The sequence below is a fragment of the Gossypium arboreum genome, chromosome 6 (genome assembly GCF_025698485.1).
Source record: "Gossypium arboreum isolate Shixiya-1 chromosome 6, ASM2569848v2, whole genome shotgun sequence".
NCBI lineage: Eukaryota > Viridiplantae > Streptophyta > Magnoliopsida > Malvales > Malvaceae > Gossypium > Gossypium arboreum.
The window spans coordinates 84,489,248-84,499,503 of record NC_069075.1 but is presented as its reverse complement, the minus strand read 5'-3'; the positions used below and the strand labels follow the sequence as shown (position 1 = coordinate 84,499,503).

The 10,256-nt window shown below is 36.5% G+C and overlaps 1 long non-coding RNA gene across 1 annotated transcript; it reads right to left on the bottom strand.

Annotated features, from left to right (window-relative positions):
* Positions 1–4,971: 4,971 nt before the first annotated feature.
* On the bottom strand, positions 4,972–6,724 carry LOC128293879 (uncharacterized). The gene is made up of 3 exons (XR_008283996.1): positions 6,601–6,724; positions 5,643–5,684; positions 4,972–5,099 (listed from the first exon to the last, which is right to left on the bottom strand). It is a non-coding gene; the product is annotated as an uncharacterized LOC128293879 (long non-coding RNA).
* Positions 6,725–10,256: the final 3,532 nt, after the last annotated feature.

Below are 10,256 nucleotides of genomic sequence, written 5' to 3'. Positions count from 1 at the left end.
TTCCGAAAATTGGGCGCTATAACTCTACCCTCCTTAAAGAAATTTCGTCCTCGAAATTTACGTAATCAAACAGATGAGGGTATTGCTGTTGCAACGTCTCTTCTCGCTCTCAAACTCAGAAGTTTCCCCTTCCTTAACTTGTTGAAAACGAGCGACCAAAGACTTATCGTTCAACTATTTTTCCTTAATCTGATCCACCAGTTGACCTTACTTGCAACTCACCAACAGACTTCCATCATCATCTGAGACTCGACGAGCAAACATTGCTCTCGGATCGATACAACTCTACGACTTAGAGCATCGGCTACCACATTAGCCTTGCTTGGGTGATACTCGATCGAACAGTCATAATCCTTAAGCAACTCAATCTATTTCCTTTGCCTAAGGTTCAGCTTCTTCTGAGTCAATAAATACTTAAGACTCTTATGGTCGTGTATATAATACACCTTTCTCCGCACAAGTAATGTCTCCAAATCTTAAGTGCAAATATCATCACGCCAACTCTAAATCATGAGTCAAATAGTTTTCCTCATGAGGCTTAAGCTATCATGATGCATATGCAACCACCTTACCCTTTTGCATTAACACGCAGCCCAAACCCACGTGTGATGCATCACTGTACACACTAAAATCATTCCTGACTCGATTGAATTAACACAGTGCTTCAATGAACTTTATTCAACTTCTCAAAAGCTTCCTCGCTTCTTAGTCTATACAAACGGTACTCCTTTCTTTATGAGTTTTATCAGGGGTGCTGCCATCACAAAAAAATCTTCCACAAACCTTCTGTAGTATCTTGCCAGTCCTAGGAAACTCCGTATTTCCGACACTGACCTAGGCGGCTTCCATTCCAAAATCCCTTCAATTTTCTCGAGGGTCCACTTTAATCCCTCGCAGAGACCACATGTCCTAAGAAAGTTACCTCCTCAACCAAAATTCACACTTGCTAAACTTTACAAAGAGTTCCTTCTCCCTTAATACTTACAGCACTATACGGAGATGCTCATCATGTTTCGTTTTAGTTTCGAATATACCAGATATCGTCAATAAAGATGAATATGAACTGATCCAAAATGGTTGGAACACACGATTCATCGATCCATAAACGCCGCAGAGGCGTTCGTTAGTCCAAATGGCATAACCGTAAACTCGTAATGACCATACCGAGTCCCGAATGTCGCCTTTTGGATATCGCCTCCTTGACCCTTAATCGATGATATCCGGATCGAAGGTCGATCTTGGAAAATACGAAGCTCCTCTAAGCTAGTCGAATAGCTCGTCAATCCTTGGCAGTGGATACTTATTCTTAATTATCAGTTTGTTCAACTGGCGATAATCAATGCACATCCGCATTGTACCATCCTTCTTCTTCACGAATAGCACTGGTGCTCCCCATGGAGACACGTTTGGCCTAATAAAGCCCCTATCCAACAACTCTTGGATTTGAGCATTTAACTCTACTAACTCCTTGGTGCCATCATATACGGTGTGATTGACACAGGCGCCATTTCAGGCAACAAATCTATTCCAAACTCAACTTCTCGATTCGGAGGCAATCCTCGAAGCTCCTCCTAAAAACATCTTGGAACTTCTTTACGGTCCTAACCTTATCCACCGTCGGTCCCTCCTCTTCTGACTGACTTACAAATGCCAAATAGACCTCACAACCTTTCCGAATCCACTTTTCGGCTCTTAATGCCGACACCACATTGGACAAATAATCCCTTTGCTCACCTATCACCATAACCTCCTCATCCTTTGTGGTCCTTAACACCATTCGCTTAGCAAGACAATCCGTAGTCGCTTATGCTTAACAAGCCACCCATTCCTAAAATGAGATCAAACTCTCCGAATGGTAACTCCATCGATCTCCAGGAAAATCTTACCTTGAGTTTCTAAGGGTACATTCCTATACAATTTGTCTACCCTAACCGAAAGTGACCCAAGGGACTTAGTACAGATACCCCACTCACAATCTCCTCAGAGCGGTCCAAGTTGTCCATAATCCGCTCGTGGCCTCCAACCAATATTCCGCCACATTCGGGCTATACCGACACGCCTTAAAGATCTCTCGTTCGTTAGTCCCAAAGTCATTGAAATAGATCCCCAATTTCGTGTTCGAACTTGCTCCAAAGAACCCTTTTCGAACACGAAGCATTGCTCGTGATGGGCATCATCCTCGGCGGCCCTATCATATGGCCCATTCTCATCCATCGGTGGTGGTCGTGCTACTCCAGTGGGTATGTGTTCAGAAGACGAAGATCCAGCTTGAGTACTACCTCGGCCTCGACCACGGCCTCTTCCCCGAGTAGCTCTCGTACTCATATCAATTTATCTTGATTACGAATTTTTATGCATCAATTCAATATTCCAGTGTTTATTACAGATGTTTTATGAATCAGACAGTAATTCAAAGTTTGTTTTCGCAGAATCGAAGTCTAGCTACAGTTTCAGTCTCTTATCAGATTTTCCTATGGTTTTAGTATCATCCTATCTAGAGTATCCTAGTAGGATTTCAAGATGCATGATAAGTCGAAAAATATTCGAAGAGTTCGAGTAATACTTACGTGCTTGGTAGGAGATTCGAATGCCACCTTCTAAAGATCTAAATTTTCAAAATCGCGTTTTCACAATCTTTATAAAATTTTGTTTTCAAGATCTAAATTTTGTAAACCCATTCCACGTACCGAGTTGTTGTAATCTGGCTCGATACCACTAAATGTAGCACCCCAAACCCGCCAGACGTTATGGCCGATCCGACATGCCACATCAAGCGTTCAAAATAATTTCTATTGTTGATCCAAAAAACTTACTTAGTGTTTTAAAAGATAATTTCATTATAGGTTAAAGTGAATGGAAGTCATGCACCGGTAGGAAACCGGAAAAGAGGTGGTGAGTCCATCTGACCGCTATACCAAGCTCCTTCGGATCCAATCCTAGACATGCATACCGCCATTGCCACACCTTAACGTCATGGATATTTCTAGGAAACCGATTTTTAGGAAAAGTGATTAATTTTGGAAAATACTTTCATTGTCAAGCTTTGCTTGTTGTCATGTTATTTTGAAATCAACTGTTGTTTTTGAAAACACGCCTAAAGCTATCCAATTTCAATAGTTAAATATAAGTATTACCTATCTTAGTAATACATATTAAAACCATAAAAATAATTAAGCGGCCTTATTACATTTAAAAGCCCAAAAACTTGAAACGTAAATAAAAGGATGTCCAGTTCACGTAAGAAAATCAAACTTTCGAGCGGGTGGCCACTTCAATTCCCTCACACTCCAAGCCCACTATGGTTGGGGATTTCTGCGTGGATGAAAATAAAAGGGTGAGTTTGGGGAAACTCGGTGTGTAAGGAAAACCCATTCAAAGCCCAAGTCACTCAAGCCTATTGGGCCTAAGCCCATTCAGTATAAATGGTCTGGGCGAGCCCTTTCAGATTATAATAAACCGGCCTTAGCCCTTATTCAGATAATGTATGGCCCATAGGCCCATTTCAAAATACATGCAACATCAGAAACATATGCAAGCCCATTTGGGAGACTACTCAACCCACCAACCACTACACTCCACCCATACCAGCCATACACTCCATGTGGGGAATAGCTCACCCACCCAAATTAACACTCCACAGATTCTTGCCTTTTGTCTCGATTATCAAGAATTGAGGCAAAGCCTCCAAGACGTGGACAAGCCACTTTCAGTACTTCCTCCGTCAATATCTCAATCCCATGCATCGATAATAACAACATGGCATGCAATAAATAACAACAAATCAAACATGCATTTAGGTCAATTTAACCCTAGGGGTATTTCGGTAATTTATCTACTAGGGGTAAAACTGTAAATTTTCCACTTTTAAAGGTATTTCAGTAATTTATCTATTTTAGGGTTTTTCATGCATATTCCTACTTTTCACGTACTAATAGAATCACGTACCGAGGGTTCTTACCGAATTGGGCCCGTTGGCCCATCATGTGACAGCCCAAAATTGACCCTAGTCGGAATGTGGTTTCGGGACCACAAAACCGAGGCATAAAAATAATTAAAAATTTATTTTGATGCCTATAATATGTGTGTGCTCATGTATGACATTTTATGATGATTGATTTAGTGTTATAAAGGTGAATTCCACTAGAAAGGACTTAGTAGTGAACTTTGAAAGTACGATAGGAAATGTGTGATGACTAATTAGAGCATGCATGCAAAATAATGGACTTGCATGTCAAATTCCCTTTTACAAGTGATGGCGGCCATGACAAAGAGATATGGGCTAAACATGTCATGAAACATGTTTTGTTGGGCATTAGGGAGAAATAATAAACAAATAAGCATGGGTAAGAAAAGAATGAAAAAAATGTGTGAGAGAGTAGCATTCCCCCCGTTGCTTTGGCTCTCGTTTTCTAGATTTCGCCGAGGCAATCGGATTTGGGATCGTTGAAGTCGAAGTCATCCACAGTATCAAGCCTCCATTTTGGTATAAATTTTTGGTTGAACTTGAGATGGCATGTATAGGACTACCCTTGTTTGTTAAATATGTTGTAATGTAAGTATGTACGGCCATGCGAAAATGGCTCGAAAAGGAAGCATGAACTTAGACTAATTGTGGGTTGTATGTATATATTTGGTGTCATGATGTGGCTATGGCTTGAAATGGGAATGTTGGTCATATGATCAGCCATTGGCATGGTTAAAATGATCATATATGAACCTATGTATGGCAAGACTAGTTGAATCATGGAGACTACCAAATAGGTAAGTCCTACCTTAAAACAGATGCTGCCAGCTGCAGTGGCGTGAATGTGAAAAATCACCAAAATTCATAGGAATGGAATTAAATAGTGAATAAGCTATGTAAATTAACCTTGATGAGTCTATTTTCATATGGAAGAAACGAAATGGTCATAGGAGTTACAGGTTAAGAGATATTAAAGCTATTGTGAGACAGGGCCAGAATGGTTTCTGGGTTCCCTGTCGCAACTTTAAAAATTCACTATAAATTATCTAAAAAGAATTAGGAGACATACCTTATATGTACAGAATCAATTTTGAGTCTAGTTTCATTAGAAACAAACGACACCAGCATTAAAGCCCTGTACAGAGAGATATTCAAGTTATACCGCGCGAAGGTCAGAGCAGTCGATCCCTGTAACATGGGTAACTTTAACTAATAAACTGTACCAATTGGCCCGACCAAAAATCCTAGAAATAAAACCATGGATGTATATATGAGTCTACATTCAGGGAAAATTTACGAAACAAGTTCCCGAGTTTTGAAACTCGAGATATGATTTTTAAGGCGACAGTGACGCAGTTTTCCAGCCTGACTGGAAATGTCAAATTGGTGGGCAAAAACATGTGAACTTGGCTTGTTAACCCCTCGGGTCCGACACCGGCGATGGTCTCGGGTTTGGGGTGTTACACATCATTCCAATTTTGGCCCATTAAGCCCAAAAATATCGAGGGCATAGAAATCATGCACTTTGCAGTCCAAACATTGCAGCTTACCAAAAACATTAATCGATTTACCTCACGAGCATTCGCACACTCGCAAATCTACAAAATACCAGTTTTCGGCATTTCGGCTTTTCGGCTTTTGCCGATCTAGACTAAGAAAGAGGGTGTTAGTTACACACCTGTTTGCGACGATATGCTGACGAGATCCACACACGAACCGCCTACAATTGGATTACTAACACGTTAATCTAACTATTCAAATACAAACTACATATTAACCCCTTACAATATTCGGCCAACCACACCTACAGATCATAGTAAGCTTATAAGAAATCAATAAGCAACTCATTAACAAATTTTTGTTAATGTTTACCACATAATCATAATTTCACTGCAAGCTGTCTTCCTGAGCAATAGTCACTAAATCATTTATAACTGGAGCTACGAAACTCCAAATCAAGTTCCGTTAATTTTCCCTGGAAATAGACTCATATATCTTCTATCCATAAAATTTTCAGAGTTTTTGGTTTAGTCAATCAATACCAGATTTTTCTCAAAGTTTCTCATGTTTCACTGTTTGACTAATCTGATCACTCTTCATTACGAATCAAATTTCTCATTTTACAGAATTCAAAATATGTTCTTGTTTATTTCATTAGAAACTAGACTCAATAAGCTTTAATTACATAGTTTATTCAGCTTCTAACTCATCTCCCACAATTTATGGTGATTTTCCAAAGTCACGTTACTGCTGCTGTCCCAAGCAGATTTATTACCAAATCACTCTTTCATACACCTATCTTGCATGCATGTTATTTAAACATGTATATCACCAATCAATCATCACATATCTATGATTTTTACTTAAGCATAATCTCAATTTCATCATTTTAAAGCACAACATGTTAGCCGATTTTTCCCTTTAGCATCTAAGGCACATGCATGCTCATTTGTTTGGAACTTCACATATCTTCCATTTTTCATCAAAAGAACATGAAACAACAACCATTTCCTTCATTTTAATTCATGACCAAATGCTCACAACACAACTAAAAATCAAAATATACTTCAAGAGTTAAGGTAGAATCAAGAAGAACTCATGAACCTCAAGATAGAAGCAAGGTACCAAGAACTTACCTTCAATTTTCCTCCTCCTAATGACCAAATACTCAAGAGCTTTCTCCTCTCTTTCTCTTCTCTAACTTTCAGCTATGATGAACAAAGATGGACAAAACTTTGTTCTTTTCACCCCTTTTCTTTTAATAAAACTTCATATTTCATCCATTTAATTCTTTAATACAAAAGACATGAAATTCTTATCATGAAACATTTACCTAACCCATTATCATGAAACATTTACCTAACCCATTATCATGGAACATTTACCTAACTTATTATCATGGAACATTTACCTAACCTATTATCATGGAACACTTACCTAACCTATTATCATGAAACATTTACCTAACCTATTATCAATTTGTATCAATTTGTACCGTAAATTATGGATATCAAGTGTTCATTTTGTCTACAACAACATGATGGCTAGCCACTTCATGTAAAATGGGAGGTTTGTCATGCAAATCCTCCTATTTTGCACTCCTATTTATTTGGCCACTTCAATTTAGCCTATAGCATTTTCAAACATTTTCACATAGGTCCTATTTCATAATTTCACCCCCTTTTTCTTATGGAACAAAAATTAACTAAAATTGTCGGGTTCTATCTTAAGCTTAGGCTTTCTAGAGGCCCACTAACATAATTAAACCTATGCCAACATTCACAGGATTCCCGAAAATTGGGGCGTTACACTTCCATGTACACAATAGTTCTTGCGCATACCAATATCTCAAACATAGTTTCAAATCTTCTAATAGACATTATGTTCTCTAACATATGCAAACATATATAACGTTTACCAATATCTCTTACTTGAGTCTACAAAAAAAATTCTAGCAAATTTTTGGGGGCAAATACTTCTAAAATATTTAGTGTCTTCTAAGCTCAAAAGTTTAAATACTACCCTCCTCTTCCTTTCAATTCTAGACCAACACTCACAAAAATTTCCTTGTATTATCTTTCAAATTTTTTCTATCACCAGATTCTCATGATGCAACCCTAAATGATGGAAATCCAGGCATGATAAAGTATATGAGTATGAATAATATAATATCTTCTTTTTTAGTGGTGCCAAAAACAGTTGTTTTGGGACCACAATCTCGATATGTGAGATCGTGTTTTATTATTTCATTAATGTTTATAAAGTTACAATAGGACCGTATGAAATTTTGGTGAAAAAATTTTAACATTTAGATAGTTAATTAAGTAAAAAATGATTAAATTGTAAAAGTTAAGAAAGTTAGTTATTATTAGTAAATTGAGTTCAATAGCTTTAAAAATTTAATTTGCTCTCTTTAAATGGTAATTAGACTATCACTATCTAAGATGGACGGTTATGAGTAAGCATATGTGATATTTTATAAGTTGATTAAAGGATAAATGTATAAATTATTAATTTAACTAAAGAAACAAATTAAATAAAAATAAACATAATCTTCTTTAGTAGATTTTTCACCGAAATTTTTAAGGAAAAACATAATTGAAGAGCTTAAGGAGGTTTGGCCATAATCTTCTTTGCATATGAGTTCTTTTTAGCTTATTTCTTGTGATTTTTGTGTTTTTGGGATCGTTGCAACTAGGTCTAATTAACCAATAGCTTCGTTTTAAAAATTGTCAAGGATTTTGAAAGGAACCATTGATGAATTCTTGTCATTATAGATGTTAATTAATGAGATGGAAGCTTTAGTTGTTGATTTGAATTAGTTTATTAAGTAATTTTGTTAGTTTTGAGTTAAGGATTGATTTGATAAAATATTAAAATTTACATGGTATTCTTGTAAATTTGAATAGTTATTGACTGCACTAATAGGGAATAAATTCGGCTAGCAGGGGTATTTGACAAATTTTGCTAAATTTGGAGATTTTAAGTTTAGGGACTAAATTGTAAAAAAATGTAAAAGTTTAAGGAAATTGTGTAATTAGTGAAAAGTTAAGGGTCATATGCATTGAATTGATGTGAAATGTATGTGTAATTAATTATATAGATTGTATTTAATTATTATATAGATCAGGAACTAACTAAAAAGACAATAACAGAGGAAAGGGAAAAATTACGGAGTAGTCCCTGCGTGTTAACTAGAATTGAATTGTAGGTAAGTTCATAGTGTTTGATATGTAAATTATAAGTTTCTTGAGATTAGTTATTGTTTCTAGTTAATTGTTTAATACATGTGAAATTTCCTAGGTTATTTAGAGTATAATAAATACTGAAATCAAATTTATATGAAGATGATTTGTGGATGGTGTTAATTTGTGTGATTGCATAATTTTGACATGAGTGTATTGAATTTATGTTATGTATACGGAAACAAAAAAGTGTCTTTGGTTGATAAATATATGAAAAAGTAACGAATTTATACATAATGCCTGGTTGAACGTAGTAATCGCTAGGATAAGATTGGCATGGCAATAGGGTTAGTATGCACGCTTGTATGAGATTTGTACTTTGGTGCCTCTGTATACACTTCGGTGTCTCTAATCGCACTATAATGCCTCTGTTTGCACTTCGGTGCCTCTGTTATGCATCTATGATGCCTCTAGTGTAGTGTAGTTACCCGAGTATCCAAGTCGAGTTACTTAGTTCATTAGGCTAAATGTTAATGGAATGTATGTTTGATCTATGGATTTAAATGTTAATGCATATCCAAGATATTAGAAAGCATCAAATGTTCGATAAATTACTTGTTTATATATGAGCACATTTATATTGATGAAAATATATTATGGAGTTTATGAGTTATTTGGAAAGAAAATTATCATGATTTATGAAATTATGTGATCAAGAACTACTGTGAATTATGAATGTGTATTTGGTTTTCAGGAATTGTATTTTATCTCTTTATACTTTGATGTCAATTAAGGTAAGTTGAGTTTGATTATTTAAACTATGAACTTGCTAAGTTTCTTAAGCTTACTTGCTTCATTTATGTTCTTTTGTAGTTGTTAAAGTTGCGGATTGACCAAACGGGTCGACTGAAAGCTTACACTATCTAGCCATTTTGGTAGCTTTTATATTTTTGTTTTGGAATGTGGCATGTATATAGGTGTTTTGTTGTCAATATGTAAAGGTTATGCTATTTTCTTATTTAGTGCAATGGATGATGTGAAAAATATATAGGTGATGTGTTTTGGTTTGGTAATCTTAGTGATGAGAATATGGTCATAATGCTTGGGTTGGTAAATTTGATGTGTGTGATCATATTTGGTCATTTTGGATGAAGATTGTGTATGAATTGGTGAACAATGACATGTGCTTTATACAGTTAAATTATTGTTTTGAATGACTAATAAATATGGTGTCTTTGAATGACACATTAGTTAGGTCTTGTAGGTGGATTGAAATGGTATATGTTGAGTGTGATGTTATGTGGTTTTGGCATGTAAAGATTTATGGAAGTAGGATGTCTTGGCATGCAAGATTTGGACTTGTTTTGGCTTGTTTTAGTGGTTTAGGTGCAGGATCCACACGGCCTGGCATATGAGCAGTGTCATGGCCATGTGGTCCAAGTTAGGGTTTTGCATGGTCTAGCATATGGCCTGTGACACGGCCATGTGATCTAACTTCGAATATACACACGGTCTAGCACACGGCCTATGACACGACCATGTGGCCCTATTTCGAATACTCACATAGGCGAACACATGGGTTGGGACATGACCGTGTGTCTTGACTT